Source organism: Terrapene carolina, unplaced genomic scaffold, assembly GCF_002925995.2.
Source record: "Terrapene carolina triunguis isolate 2854851 unplaced genomic scaffold, T_m_triunguis-2.0 Scaffold138, whole genome shotgun sequence".
Classification (NCBI taxonomy): Eukaryota; Metazoa; Chordata; order Testudines; family Emydidae; genus Terrapene; species Terrapene triunguis.
In genome coordinates this window covers 6269852-6283217 of record NW_020664489.1, presented here as the reverse complement: position 1 = coordinate 6283217, position 13366 = coordinate 6269852, and the positions used below count along the sequence as shown (strand labels likewise).

Below are 13366 nucleotides of genomic sequence, written 5' to 3'. Positions count from 1 at the left end.
AAAAAAAAAAAAAAAAAAGCCGGCGCAAAATATCGGGACAAAAATTGTATCCCGACCGATCTCTGGGACAAACAGCTCAAAATCGGGACGGTCCCAATTTTATCGGGACGTCTGGTCACCCTAACTGCTCAAGACCTGAATGCTTGTATAAGAGGAACTCTGAGTTGGCTTCTTAGATACCTTCAGCTGTTTCACATCTGATACTTCTTGATGAAACATGGGAGCCTTGTCTTATAACAAGCTTATTCAAAGTGATACAAGCTACGAAAGTGAGATCTTGGAAGAGTGTTGCCATTTTCATAATGTAATAAAAATACTGTAATGATAAATAATAATTAATAATAAATAGTGTGTAATAAGCATGTAATAAAAACAAATTTTATATTTGCAAGATCACTGCTTTTATAATTTATTCTCAGGTAAAGGAGAAAATCCCTGGAAATATTCATTTTTAGGAGGGGGTTCGCGAGACTTGACATTTTGGTGAAAGGGGTTCACAGGTGTTAAAGTTTGGGAACCACTGTGCTAAGGGAAAAACTTCCATCACCGGTGCATGTGGCGAGCACACACACCTAATATGGAATGAACATGAGCAAGCACTCTAAGAACCCTCCATTCTTTTAACCTAAATAAAAAGTCTTATATTTATGGTGAGGCCTACATAAAAGCCAGTCCACCTGATGTGAAATGGTACATGTCACTACTAACTAGAGTATTAATCTTAGCATAAAGCGGACACAGATTAATATCCTACTTGTCAATTAAAAGTTAAAATATTTAATCTGAGATCAAAGATTATACAGAATGTTTTACAGAAAAATAGGCCTATTCCCCAGCACCACCAAAAAACAGATCTAACTGATAGTGGTTCTTTACCAATACATTACAGTTTTTAATTAAATTATCATCATTGTAGCCCCTTGAAGCCGTAGTCATTGACTAGTATTGGTCAGCATGACAGGCAACTGTCTCAGCCCAGCAGCCTCAATATTGTCAAGTTTTCGGTAGGCATCACGGCAAAGGAGAATTTTTAAGGAAGATCATGCGATAGCTTTACAGATGTCTGCAGGGAGTCTCTGCCGGTAGAAAGCAAGAAGACATTTGTTAGAAAAATGTAATAAGTGGGCAATGGAGATTGCCATCATGGTCCGAGGAGAGGCAGGAGTGAACATCTCGATAGTGAATGAGATGACAGGCAGGATGGGGATTGGCCATGCAAATGAAGACAAGCAGTTTGTGTCTGATTAGGTAGAGAAGGAGGAACCAGTAGAGGGATGCAAACAGAGGGGTGACATGATCAAAGTGATGGGCTAAGACAACAATACATGCATTCCAAATGGATATGAGCCAGGCAAGACTGCATTTGTCAAGGCCAGAGATAAAGATGTTGCAGTAATAAAGATGTAAGGTGATGAGAGCCTGCATAAGAGCCTGAATAAGAAAGGTCGTATCTTAGAGCTGTTATGCAGAAAACCTGAAAGATTTAGATATAGCCAGGATGTGAGAACCTAGAAAGAAGTCCAAGTCAAAGATGTCACTGAGCTCATGGGCCTGAGCTGCAGGAAGGATAGTGGTGTTGGCCAAAATGATCAAGAAAGGAGGTATTGGAGAGAGTTTGGGGGGGAAGGAGGGGGGAGGAGAGAGAGAGAGATTAAGGACTCTGCATTAGCCACACTGAGCTTGAGCTGACAACAAGGAGATCTCAGAGACAGAGATTTTAGTTGAGGAAAAAAGGAGATGGGTCTGGGGTAGAGAAAGCTCTACATATTATCAGTATAGAGATGGTAGTTGAATTTGTATTTATAGATGAGATTACCTAGAGATAAGGTGTATAGGAAGAAGAGGACCAAGGGCAGACCCCAAAAGAACAGCACCCCCTCCCCCAGTTGGAAGTGGAGCTAGAGAGATGAGGAGGAGCCTCAAAAGGACATGCTGAAGGAGTGATTTAAAAAGGCAGGACGAGAACCAGGAGAGGACAGTCATGGAAGCCAAGGAAGACCAAGAAGTGCACAGACGACTGTGTCGAAGATGACTGCAGATGGGAGTACTGATTCTCAGATTTGGCTAGGTAGAAATCATTAGAGAGCAAGTTTCAGTGGCGTGCAAGGGGCAGAAACCAGAATGGAGAGCATCAAGGGATCTCCAGACAGTGACTGTAAACAGCACAGTCAATGAGCTTAGAGATGGAAGGGAGAAAGGGCAGTAGTTGAAGGCACAAGTGGAGTCAAAGGAGCGTTCTTTTTAAGATGGGAGAGACAAAAGTATGCTTGCAATTGTGGGGAGGAGGGCATATGGAGTCAGAGGAAAGAGAGCGAGAATATTTTGTAATATTTTCAACAAAAGAGTTAATAAAAAAAGAAAAGTGGCTCCACATTGTCAGGGCATAGTGATTGTGAGCCCTAAAAAGGGCCCAATACAAAAAATTCTGAGCACCTGCTCTTTTTCTATAGCCCCTTTAAGGTCTCTCAACTTGGTCATCCAAAAATCAGGAGTCACTTGACTGCTAACACTGGAGTTTCTGTGGGTGTTTGGCCTGAGAGGACAGTGATGACTTTGTGTTCTGAAGGCCCAGTGATTTCTTACAGGTGTGTGGCTTGGTTCAGTGCTTGCTAAAATCCTTTAATGAGGAGGTGGTGCTGTGGAAGTTCCATCCCCCCTTACATTTTTGTTTCTTGTTTTTCTGTATAGGATCTAGGAAGAGAAGTCAACAATGGCTACTGAACCAGCATTAGAAGTGACCCAAAGAGGAGAGGAGATGCAGAAGCTGCATGATGTATTTCATCCTTGAGGGGTATCTGATGGAAGATTATTCTCAACTGATGCATTCAACTTTGGATATCTGGGGTATTAACCTTCTGGGATCAAGGCTGGCATGACTGGTTAAAAAAAAAAAAAAAAAAAAAGGCTTTAAAACTATGAGATATGGAGAGTAGGTTGGAGAGACTCGTGAAATCTCCATGCCTGGCTTCAAAACAGGAGAGGGGGAAAAAATCATCTAAATGAAGATATAGTGATGTTCCGTTATCCTTTACGAGATAAGATTATGGACAGCCAGGAGAAAGAAAGTGAAATATTGATTGCAGTAGTAGTCAGGTAAGTGTTATTCTTAGTGAAAGGGCTTTATCTAATCTGACTAGAAAACTGGACAAGGTCCAAGGGAAACAACTGAAATGCTTGTACATGAATGCAAGGAATATGGGCAATAAAATGGAGGAACTGGGACTACTGGTGCAGGAGATCAAGCCAGACATAGGGATTATAGAAACATGGCGGAATAGCACCCATGACTGGAATTCAGGTATCAAAGGGCATGTGCTGTTTAGGAGAGACAAAAAGGTAAAAGGTGGTGGGGTCTGTTCAGGTCAAAATCACTTCAGGGATGGATTGTAAAAGAGGTTCTATTTGAATAGCACTAGTGGTCTACTATGGACCCCTAGGGTCAGATGTGGATATGGATATAGATCTCTAATATTATGAGAGAGAGAGAAACACTTCTGGGAATTGTGCATAATGAGTGACTAACTTCCCAGATATAAATTGGAGAATAAATTATACTAATACTGGAAGGGCCCAGATATTCCTAGATGTGACAGATGACAGTTTTCTTCATCAAATTGTCCCTGTACCAGCAAGAGGTGATGCAATTTTACACTTTGTTTTGGTAAGCATTGAGGACAGCATAGAAGAGCTGGGTGTAGGATAACCTTGGATTGAGTGATCACGAGTTGATTCAGTTTTAAAAAATTGGAAGGATAATCAAAACCAGGTCATCAACTGATTTTTTTTATTTCAAAAGACCAGACTGAGAAATTAAGGGAATTAATTACAGAAGTTAACTGGACTGAAGAGGTCAAGGACTTAAATGTGGAGTAGGCTTGGAATTTTTTCACACCAACCATTCAAAAAACTATCAAATTTGCATACCAATCAAGGGAGGGGGAAGGGGAGGCTTGTAAAGAACAGCTTCACCTCCAGACCCAGCTAGATGAATAACCAGCTCAAAAAGGCTATTAGGAGTAAGTAGAGAGCATATAGGGAATGGGGAAAGGGGTTGATCAGCAAAGAAAGCTACACTGTGGAGGTTAGAAAATGTAGGAATAATGTGAGAATAGCTACCAGTCAAGCTAAATTAGCTCTTGCCAAGAAAATTAACATGAGGGTTTTTAGTTATATAAATAAAAAGAGGATAAGGAAGGATGAGGTTGGGCCACAATGCAGTGTGAGTGGGAAGAAGATTAAAAATAATCTAGGTATGGCCCAAAAGCTAAATGAGTACTTTGCCTTGATTTTCAGTTAAGGATGATAATAGGGAGCACATGCATGAAGGCAGTACAGCTAATAGAAATGAGTGTCTAGATATGAAAATTATCACATCTAAGGTGGAAGAAAAGCTTTAGAAGCTTGATGCGCTCAAATTGGGAGGACCAGATAATTTCCATCCCAGAATCCTGAAAGAACAGGCATACGAGATTGCTACTCCTGTATCAAGGATTTTTAATAAATAGCTATTCAGGGGAAGTACCATATGCTGGAGAATAGCAAACATCATACCGATGTTCAAAAATGGGAAAAAAGTGATTCAGGCAGTTTCAGACCTGTTAGTCTGACCTCCATAGTATGTGAGGCTTTAAAACTGTGAAGGAAAGAATAATTAAATTCATGGAGGGAAATGGATCTAATGAACATGAGTTTACGACCAAAGGTAGATCACGTCAGACTAACCGGATTTCCTTCTTTAAGAAAATAAATTATTTTTATAGATAAGGGAAGCGCATTAGATTTAATATACTTGGACTTCAGTAAAGCTTTTCACATGCTACCACCGTGAAATTATTAGCTAAATTAGGGTAGATGGGGATCAGTACAAAAACTGTAAGGTAGATAAGGAACTGACTAAAGGGGAGAAGGCAAAGGGTTGTGCTGAAAGATGAATTACTAGACTGGATGGAGGTTACTAGTGGAGTTCCTTAAGCATTGGTCTTGGAACTAATCTTATTCAATATTTTTATAAATGACCTTGGCACAAGAAGTAGGAATGTGCTAATGAAATTTGCTGATAACACAAAGTAGGGAGGCATCATCAATATAAAGGAGGATCAGAATTTTATACAGGAAGATCTGAATGACCTTGAAGACTGAAGTGACAGAAATGGAATGAAATTCAATAGCACAAAGTGCAAGGTCATGCACTTAGAACCTAATAATAAGAATTTCTGCTACAAGCTGGGGGCTTATCTGGAAGTGACAGAGGATGAGAGAAACCAGAGTGTGTGGGTTGATCAGAGGATGATTACGAGCCACCATTGTGATGCAGTTGCAAAAGAGGCAAACATGATCCTAGGATGCAGCAGACGAGGCATTTCCAGTAGAGATAAAGTAGTATTAATGCAATTGTACAATGCATCATAAGACCTCATCTGGAATAATGTATACAATTATGGTCACCCATGTTCAAGAAAGATTAATTCAAACTGGAACAGGTATAGAGAACTACTAGGATCATCAGGGGAATGAAGGGCCTATTTTATGAGAGAATGGAACAGCTTGGCCTTTTTAGTCTAGCAAAAAAGAAGGCAGAGAGGCGATATGATTACTCTCTATAAATACATCAGGGGATAAATACCAGGGAGGGTGAAGACCTATTTAAGCTTAAGGACAGTACTGACACAAAAACAAATGGATATAAGTGTCCATGAACAAATTCAGGCTGGAAATTAGAAGACAGTTTCTAGTCATCAAAGGAGTGAGATTCTGGAACAGCCTCCCAATAGGAGCTGTGGGGGGGGGTAAACAACTTTTTAAGAGAGCTGGACATATGTATAGGAGTGATTATCTGATGGGGTTGCTTGTGATAAAAGGCATAGCCTAGCAGCCCTGGGGCTCACTTCAGGTTTATGTCTTACATTTCTAAAACCTCATGCTTCAGGATTTCAGCAGGCCAGCTGCAGAGGTCAGGAAGGGATAGCCTGCAAAACACACACACACACGCACCCCAATGTATTCTGGGGGGTGGGGAGGGCTTTTTTTGTCTCCTTCCTCTGAAGCATCACGGATGGCCACAGCTGGAGCTGGGACATTGGGCAGTGTGTGCCAGGGCTCAGAAGTGGCACGGAGCATTCTCTCTCAGGTACTTGGCTCTTGCTCACATGCTCAGGGTCTAGCTGACTGCCATATGTAGGGTCGGGAAGAAAAATTGCCCCAGGTCAGACTGGCAGTGAACTGGATTGTGATCACCTTCCTCTGCAGTGCATGGATCGTGATCACTTGCCAGGATTAACTGGGTATATCTAACAATTTCCCTGCCATTGCAGGGGCCTCAGGCACTGGGGTACCTTGGGCCTCGGGCACTGGAGTACCTTGGGCCCTGCTATTCTCTGCCTGTGACACATAAGTCTAGTCTTTGTGAGCTGTAATACTTTGATCTAATTTAAGCAGTTGCTGGGTGGTGCTGTTGGCCTGTGATATACAGGTCAGACTAGATGATCTGTTGGTCCTTTCTGGCCTTAAACGCTATGAAAATTGATCCTGAACTGAGGTAAAAGATATGTGAAGTTATCATAGTAATTTTTTAATAGGTATGGATATAGCATTCATTACCATGGTGGCAATGTACACCCAAATGATACAAATCAAAGAAATCCTTCCCAGCATGCAACTCCAGCTTGCACCTTTTTTTTTTAATTGGAAGGGGAAGCAGGGAGAGAAGATAGATGGCAGATGGTTCAATTTATGCCTCAGTATGCTGTTGCAACTGTAATTATAACTATTAACTTTCCCCCATCCTTTCTGCTCTGCCACAATTATGCCAACCTCAAATGCCAGTCTGACCTCTTCTGACAGCTATCTTCATGCTTTCCACTATGATGCCTCATGCAGATAGAATGCCCTCCCTAAACTAATGTAAGGCCACTACCCTCTTCTAATGACCTCCTTCTGGTCCAACTAGTGACAACTAAGTCAGGTGGGAACAGAGCAGAAGGACAATACTTTTAAGTGATTTGGTATTGTTAAGGTGTGCATGTAGCTAATTCACATAATATCCAAGACTGGGGAAGGAAAAAAAGGGGGTAACACTCATTTTACCACATTTATTTGTCACTTCTCATGCTAATGAGAAAGATAAATTCTTTGTGGCAGGGACCACGTCTTTCTAGATACCTGTATTGCACCTGTCACACTACGGGGCTCCAATCTGGATTAGCACCTTTGGTGCAATTGCAATAAAAATAAAATTCTTCCAGGTAACCCAACAATAAAGCTTTTTCAGCATGGACAAAAATGAAGGCGTGCTACATTTATTTAAATGAACAAATATAGTATTCCATGTATGTAGTTTCTTGCAATAAATCAGTCTGCGAAAATATTTTAAGCATTCTATGAAGAGGCAATACATTTAAATGCTGAATGTTCTAGAGATCTAAAACAGTGCACACCTGAAGTGCAATAGCAAAATAAGATTTAAAGTTAAGTTACTGAAAATCTTGAATGTAAATTTTGAAGTGAGACTACCACCCAAGCATGAGATCATCATTAAATAATCATTCAGTGTGACTGGGTGCAGGATGGGGACAGAAGGGAGTTTAACCATTTAAAAACACACACACGCACACTTTGGAACTATCACCCACACAAGATTTTACTTCAAATGTCAAGTCTATACAGACTATGCATCAGTCTGAAAATGCTCATTTGAGTACAGAGTTGAATGACCTTGATTCATTTTGGATACGTTGAATTAGTAAGACTTTCACAGCCTAAATTATAAACATTAACAGAAATAACTTTGTAAACATTTCCCAGTTAAAATAATTTGAACAAACCCCAATACAAGTTAGGCTGTCAACAAGAGCCCAAAATTAGACACCCGGCAGAAAGCAGCCTGGTTGTTTCACGACCACAGAAACTGCCATATCAGATAAGAACAGTGATTCACCTAAACCATTATCGTGTCCATGACCGGTACCAAATGCTTCAGAGGAAGATTCAAGAAACCCTGTAGTGGACAATTATGAAATAATGGTCTATAAGAAGTCTCTTAAGACAATCACTAACTGACAAGAGTTAAGTCCTGAAGCATTAAGTTTTTATCCTGTCTTTAAAAAAAATGTAATCCTATCACGTAACCTGATATATTCCTATAAAGCTCTTGGACTCAATGATATCTAGTGGCACTGAGTTTCACAGATTAATTAAGTTTTGTCTTGTAACCGATCACTTCCAGAAACTGGAAGAGGCCTTAAACTGCAAAAAACCACTATCTAAGTACATGCAAGTTGAGTTTAATCAATATATCAAGGTACCAAATGAAAAGGGACATAAAAGTTAACTATACACCATAGGTGTCTTTTTACTCCTAATCCATTTCTTAACTTCTTTCAGGTGAAAGATTTCTCCTAATAGTATTAGAACTCAAGTGACTAGGAAATAAGCTTTGGTCCTGCACAAAGAGCACAAAGGACAAGAAACCAACAATACAGAAGGACGTACTAATTTCCACTTTCAGCAACATTTGTAACTAGCAGGCAGCCTACAGGCAGTAAGGAACAGAGTTCAAAGAGAACTTAGTCTCCCATCCATACGAAAGCTACTAAGTCACAGGCTCCAGGAAGGCAACATGACTAAGGCCATGTCTACACTTACAAGCTTACAGTGGCACAGCAGTATAGCTGTGCTACTGTAAGAGCACTCATGTAGTCACATTATGCCAACAGGAGAGTTCTCTCCCATCGACATAATAAAATCAGCTCAATGAGCGGCGGTAACTATGTAGGCAGGAGAATGTCTCCAACCAACAGAGCGCTGTGCACATAAGTGCTTATGCCAGCAAAACTTAATGTAGCTCAGGGTGATGTTTTTTCACATTCCTGAGCAACAAAAGTTTTGCTGACACAAGTGCTAGTGTAGACATAATCTAAATCACGGAGGCAAAAATTTGGCTTTAATAATAAAACAAGTTGCAGTGAACTGCTTTTGACAGGAAACAAAACTGAACTCTGCTAGCCAAGAAGACTCTAAACACACACAGTTATAAGGTCTACATTAAACAAGTTTTTATCCAGCTTCCTGGACGAGACAAGTTCTCTCCCCAACAGGTTTGATCCAACTAGGCTGCCTGCACCACAACCCTTCATCATTCTAGGGTACTTTAGATAGAATTCATTGCCATTGGAGGGAAACGGGCCTTTTGGAAGAAAATCTAACATAAAAGACCTTCTCTGCACAAGTGTAGAAGATTTTGTAGCATTTTTCATTAGTAGCAGTACTGGCCCTAATGTCCTTGATCAAATTTCCCATTCCCCCTATTATCCAGTGTGTCTGTTTGGTTGCCATCTACCATAAAAGATGTAAGATAGATTTCAGTAGTTCTCTGTACAATACATAAAGTTTTGGGGATGAAAGATGCCACAGCAATGTAAAAATAGTAGTGCTGGACAAGGCACAACAAATAGCCAAGACCTAGTCAACAAAATCTACTAAAAGAGTTGGAAAATAAATCAACTGAGACCTTGGTCCCACACGCCTTCACATATGTTTTGCACATGCTCAATTCATAGAAGATACAGAATTTCACATTCACTTTGTTTTTATATACTTGTCAAAACAATCCCTCCCAACATTTTATTCCAAAGAAAAAGCAACAGAATACTGGAACAAAAGATTTAGGATCAATGAAGAATTAAGAGTGACTTAGTTTATTAATATGGTTAAATAGAGGCTTTATAAAAAGGGATTTGCTCTATACATCTGCCTTTAGAACACCATGATAGTTCAAGATGTTTGGTTCTTATCTATACTTTTATACAGAAAGAGTATTGCATAAAGCTATTCTTGTCTTCTAGCAGGTGGCCATGCAAGACTGTCATGAAAATGTACTAGTCCAGGCACAATAATATACTTGCCTTCCCTTTGCCATTGTGATAGTGGTAGTGATGATTATGATGATAAATCAACCTAATTATATTTACTCACTCATCCTAAAAAAGGTTACTTGCCCTGAGTGAGAAGGCTAGTAGAATTTTGCAATGCTGACACAAGCTGTTACTCAGAACTTAGATATTACAGCAATATGTACTACACACAAACTCTACAATAGTTATTACACTGGAATACATAAAGAGCTGAGGCTGGAAGGTAGGCTTATACCACAAGCAGAATAGAAACCTAAAAATTAAAAATAAGGTACTGCAGCAAATCAGAGATTATATTAGAACAAGCTCTTTAATAGTTAGAGGCTGTGTGAGTCCTAATGGTCAGTGTTACTGCTCATTTTAGAATTTCAGAATAAATCCAAACATGAATGCCAGAGAATTAGAGCTGTGAATTTATTTAGGGAGCCACCTAGTCTCTGTATCCATGTACATAATAAGAAGTGCAACGTAAAGTTATTGCCCAATGCTCCTGGAAAAGAACTTTCTTTTTACTTTCTTTGACTATCCTCTGTAATATTAAGATATCAAACAAGATGTAAATATTTAGGAATATTTTCAGATTTGGAATCCTTCTACACAAAATCGAATTTACTGCCCAAAGTATGTACTGACTTCTTGTTTTGTTCTGCCTCCAGCACGTTTGTTAACGAGATGTTTCAGTGCAATCAATAGATCGTTGCAGCGGCCTCTAGTGGGGAAACCCTGCAGCACCGACAGCATCCAGTCTCGTGAGCTCTCAAAATACATTGTGGCTATAGATACTAATATTACTTTCGCCTTCACTGCGCTACTTTGTAATTTTGGGATTCGTGATTCCACAGGGCGCAGAATGAACATTACTAAAAAGGTGCAAACCTGCGACAAGTTACACCCAGAACCTACGTGAAAAGGGATCAATAGTCGTCTCTCCTTACGTGAGCTAACACCTAACAGAGAACACAATCTGCTTCGAAAATCCCATACCGATAAGACACTGAAACGGATCAGTGACAAGGTGTGGGTTTCTCAGGTGACCTCAGCGGTTTTGGGGAAAGAGCAAGACAGATGGTTGCTTACAGGGGAACCTTGCTGTTACACGTGAAACCCCAATGGCACCCGACAGAATCACCCAAGCAAACCCGCAGGCAGCAAGAACTGATCCAACTACACAAAGGCCAGACACTGGAATAGGCTCTGCGAATTACTGGATTATTTTAGATCTCTGCCTTCCCCCCTACTCCTACAGGCAGGTTACAGGAAAGATATAAAATTAAAGATGGCTAAATGTGTCACGTTGTGTATTTTAATGTACAATCTAAAACTCTAGAGGGCAGCCGAAATATGCCCTCCCCCCTCCCCAGCTGAGTAACGTGAGAGCGGCAGGAGCCCGTCGTCTGCTTGCTGGAGTTGGTATTGCAGGAGCGATGCCTGCAGCAGCAGCGCCCACCCCGAGGAGGAGCCGCCTCACAGCCATTACAGGGGCTTCGCCCCAGGGCAGCAGCTGCTGCACCCAGGCATCTCCCCCACCCTATCCCGGACGCTCCTCCTCTTACCCCGATCCCCACACCACAACGGAGAAGAGGGTTGACCCCTCCCCAAAGATAGGGCTACTTGAGGCAGAAATAGATACATAAATAGCACTCACAATGGAGCTCCTCTCCTTTCTGGTCTCTGCCAAGGCTGCACCAAACTGGGCTGGAGCCTAGGGGAAAGGCATAGGGGTTAACATGCGGCCTGGGGGGGGGGGGGCGAGGGGAGTCAGCAGCGTCCCCTTTGCCTGGGCAGGTATTACCTGCATTGCCCGCCACTTCCCTCACCCCCCACTCCTACACATGGCCTTCCCAATGGGTTATAGGGTATCACCCCAAAGAGACATCCAGCTCCCCGCTGAAGGAAGGATTGCACGGATCTGCCCCGGGGCCTTTCCTGGGAAGGTGCAAGTAAGAAGTAGCCCGGCAGCAGAGGAGGGCTTATTATCTGCTAACTTGCCCAAACAGCCCCTCAGCGGAGCCCCCTGCCGCGGGGGGCACAGAGCCCTCAGCAGCCACCCCTCTGTGCTGGAATAACGCCCTTGCGCCCCGCACGCTCCCTAAGCAGTTGCCCCGGGTCTCGGGTTTGCCCCCCTGCAGTCGGCCGGCAGCACTGCCGCCTCCTGTCCGCCATTAGAGACACCCAGCCAAACAATACGGGAGGGGAGCAGCGGCGGCGGCAGGATCCGCGGAGCGCAGCGCCGGGCAAGGGAGGGAGACACCCGCGGGCGGGAGGGGGCGAGGAAGCGGGGCACAACAACAGCCGAGGGCCCGGAGGGGGAGGGAGCGAGTTAAAATAGGAGGCGCTAAAATTGAAACACCCCTCCCCCCAAATGCCCCTGCGCCCCCGGTTCTGCCCCAGCCCGCCTCCGGTTTACCCCCTTCGCCGCCACCACACCGAGATTGTCACTGGGGCTGCCCCAGTCCTACCCGCTCCTCTCTGTGACGAGAGGCGGCAGCAGCGACGCCACAGTGGGGCACTTAGCCCGGGTGGCTGTGAGGCACGGCGGCTCCCCTCCCATCCCCGCCCTAGGGGCAGCTCTGAGCCTCCAGCTGCCCCCCTGTCCGCCCCTAGGGTGCGGCACTCCCCGTCCCCACCTTACCCAGCTCCCCACCGCTCACAGGCTCGGGTCTCCCCCTCCCCCCGGTCACACGCACTCCGCGCTACTCCTCCGCCGCCTCAACTCTAACTCGGTCCAGTCCCGGGCTAAGCGCAGCTGCTAGCGAGGGGAAGGAGGAGCAGGGCCAACCGAGCTTGGGGAAGAACGGCCTCCCTAACCTGCCCATTGGCTCCCACAGAGGGTGAGCTTTAGCGGTAGGCAAGCCGATTGGACGGACCGTCCGTCCATCGGCGCATCCTGCAGCAGGTTGGGTCTAAAAGCTGCCAATCTTTCTTCTAACCACGCCCACAGTTCTTCCCCCTTTGATCCATCAGGTTAGAGAAACCCGAATTTCATTGCCCACCAGCAACAGCAGTTCTAATACCCGGGTATTGGGGCTGGGAGGCGATGGGGGCTCCGCTCCGGTTGCCAGTGCAGCTGTTTGACAGTAACTTGCAGAAGTTTGGGTGCAAGGCTGGCCACACTCATCCAGACAACTGCTGGGGTGGGGAGAGTACAGTGTATTACCCTATCCCATCCTTGTGCAGAGTCCCTATGGGCAACAGCCCCAGTCGTGGGCTCGGGGTAATCACCCCATGTTCGCCCAGGGCAGGGCAGGCACAGCTCGTCCACAGCTTCTTATAGGTTGGGCCCCGCCCCCCGGCAGGGCTATGAACCTGGGCTGGAGCCATTTCCATGAAGGACAGAGTGTGGCTAATGGAAACCCTCCCCCACAGAAGAGCGAGAGAACGCACAGTCCCCTCCCCCGGGGCAGAGACTCTCCACACCCAGGCCCCACGCAGGAGTCTCCCCGCCTCCTCCACTAAGG

General features: G+C 43.9%; 1 protein-coding gene across 6 annotated transcripts in view; it reads right to left on the bottom strand.

The window, feature by feature from the left end:
• The window catches only part of ZMYM2 (zinc finger MYM-type containing 2), a 189407-nt gene extending 176757 nt beyond the window's left edge, over positions 1–12650 (bottom strand). For 4 of the 6 annotated variants that reach the window (XM_024216980.2, XM_024217026.2, XM_024217019.2 and 1 more), the window contains exons 1-2: positions 12541–12636; positions 11554–11610 (exon numbers count right to left, since the gene is read on the bottom strand). The gene's annotated coding sequence lies outside the window, so the exon portion shown is untranslated. Of the gene's footprint in view, positions 1–11553; positions 11611–12540 lie in introns of all 6 variants that reach the window. The other 2 variants (XM_024216997.2, XM_024217006.2) reach the window with 2 other exon arrangements.
• Positions 12651–13366: the final 716 nt, after the last annotated feature.